The sequence below is a fragment of the Monodon monoceros genome, unplaced genomic scaffold (assembly GCF_005190385.1).
Source record: "Monodon monoceros isolate NGI ecotype Baffin Bay Population unplaced genomic scaffold, NGI_Narwhal_1 Super_Scaffold_21, whole genome shotgun sequence".
NCBI lineage: Eukaryota > Metazoa > Chordata > Mammalia > Artiodactyla > Monodontidae > Monodon > Monodon monoceros.
Window position 1 is genome coordinate 86,334,395 of NW_021703778.1, and position 2,811 is coordinate 86,337,205.

The following is a 2,811-nucleotide window of genomic DNA, read 5'->3' on the forward strand; positions in this document are numbered from 1 at the left end:
TCTTTGTTGGGGTTTTTTTTTTGTAATTTATTTTTATAATGGGGTTTAGCTGATTTTCACTGCTGCGTTTATGCCACTTTACACCCACTTGATTCACTTACAAAGAGATATCAATAAATACTTTTTAAGATTCTTCCTAGTCAGATATAATCTTCTGTGGTGAATAGGGTGTGTTGAGTCCAGTTCATTGAGCAATAAGTAGGTCTTGTCTATTACTTATTTGGTTTATGGAAAGGTATCTGTGCTAATTTCAAACTCTTTTATGCATCACCCCACCTCACCTTTCCCCTTAAGGAGCCATAAGTGTGTTTTCTAAATGTGTGGCTCTGTTCTGTTTTGTAATTCAGTTCATGGGTAGCAATTTTTACATTCCCCCTATAAGTGATATCTTATGATAAGTTTCTTTTTCTGTGTGACCTATTTCACTTAGAATCATCGTACCTAAATCCACTCATTATGCTGCCGCTGGCCTTATGACATTGATTTCATGACTCAGTGATATTCCATTGTACATAAGTACCACAACTTCTTTATCCATTTTTCTCTTTCCTGGGATATTTAAGGTGTACCCAAGTGGAGGTTCTTGTAAACAGAGCAGCACTATACTTTGTGGTGCCTATGTCCTGTGGATGTTTGGTTTTCCCAAGATATACACCCATGAATGGAAGTGCCCTATGCTCTGTAGCTCTGTTTTTTAGATGTTTTACGAAACATCATACACTTCTCCAGAGTGGTCGTTGGCAATTTGCATCCCCCCCATCAGAATAACAAGTCTCCCATTCCTCCATGGCCTGTCCTGCATTTCTGGTTTTTACACTTTTCCAGGATGGCCCTTTTGACCGATGCGAAGTGAGACTTCTTTGTAGGGCGGATTTGCACTGCCCGCTTGTTTGGTCACTGCATCATTGGTGAAGTTCTGCCACTTTTCATGTGCTTTCAAGGCGATTCCAATCTACCTCTTGGAAACTGTTTCCTGCAGTTCTGTCTTGCTTTCAAATCCTCCTCGTTGCCGTACCTCAATATATTTTTGGACGATAGTTATCATTTATGCCCCTGCAGGTTTGTGAATTGCAGTGCCCCTGAGCTCCATTTTTCAACTCGCTATTTTGGGAACTGGCCACAAAACTGCAGGATTGCTCTGGGCCCTATTCTGGTTCCGGGGGGCAGGTTGAGCCTTTGGTTAATTCTTCTTTCTTATTGGAAATTAGAGTGACATGTGCCTTTCCAAACACCAAGAGCTAGTCTCTCACTGTTTCCCCCTCTTCCCGTTCATCCTCCAGACAAATTGCAAACTGTATGAAACAGGAGGTTAAAAGTGCTGATTCTCCCAGTGGAAACTTGTTACTAAAGTGGGTGGAGAGGTGAACCCGACTACCAGTAGATGAGGAGATGACGTGTCTTTTCCAAATTCTTCCCGTTCAAACGGTGTACCATCTTCTGGTGTCACAGGCATGTTTTAGCTGTAGGAAGAGTCCCCTGCATGGAAGGAGAACAGCAGGGATTTTTCCAAATCAGTTTCACCTGTATCCCAAACTGGGAAATTTTTAAGCTACAGGTACATGTATGTTCGTTAAGGGTCTTGGGCAGTAGGCAGAGTCCGAGCAGTAGATGATTGAATTCTTCAGGGTCAGAAGCGCTCACCATCGCTCAATCATTGTCGTTGATTGATGAGGTAGATATAGATATGTATGCTTTTTCAGACTATTTCCCCTTATATGTTATGACAAAATATTGAGTGTAGTTCCCTGTGCTATACAGTAGTTCCTTGTTGATGATCTATTTTATACATAGCAGTGCGTATGTGTTAATCCCAAACGCTTAATTTATCCCACTTCCCGCATTTCCCCTTTGGTAATAATAAGTTATAAGATTTCATACTTCTCAGAAATGGTGGAGCTGAAAGAGAGGTATCATTTTTAGATGTACATCCTTGGAAAGAAATCCCTTCATTTCTCTAATGTTAACCTGAAAAATAAGACAAACCCCTCCACTGAACTTGCTTATAAGAAAATGATGGAAATATCAAATGGAAGTGTTAGAAACAGCTTATTATACAAAAGCCTTATACACTGCTATGTTAATAACAGTTTGGCTCACACACCTGTTCACTGAAGTTACAATGTTCTCAAATTCTGTTACTGATCCTCCAGAGTGGGCCCCAACAAGAGTCACCCTGCCCAGTGTCACTGGAGCCAAGAGAACGAGACTAAGTTTGGTTCAGAAGCAAAGGAAAACTTTATATTTTGATCAGAGAATGGAGAGGTGAGAGTGTGCGCTCTCCCGCGGGCTGTGGGCCGGGCTGCTGTGTAGGGATCCCATCAGCGTCAGCGGGAGGGAGTGGGCGGAGCTCTCCAGGGCCGGGTTGGCTGGAGCTCAGGCTGTATGCCGCGGAGGCTGCATGGGGCCCCGCGAGCTGAGGTGTCGGCCCAGCCATTTTGCACTAGGAAATCGGGTCTGAAGTGCCAGGTGTGAGGCCTCTGCCTGCGGAACCCTACGAGCAAGTGAAATTAGACAAAGCACAAAGGAAAAAAGGTTAGACTTTATTTTATTGCCCAGATTCTATTTATCTCCCAGGAATTTTTAATGGGCTTTGCCGGTGACAAAGCCCTCCTCTGCCTTTTTCTCGTTCCTCATTCTAGGGGGGCTGAGGGTGCAGACCCCTCTTCTGTAACTGCTTCGTGCTGAGTTGGGAGTCCTCATACCCGGGGGTGGGGTGGGGCAGAATGTCTCCCCAACAGCCTCCAGGTGAGTTTCATTGTCCCCGGGGCTCCTCCCTCACTGCTCGTGTGCCTGAGCACCAACATTTGAAGT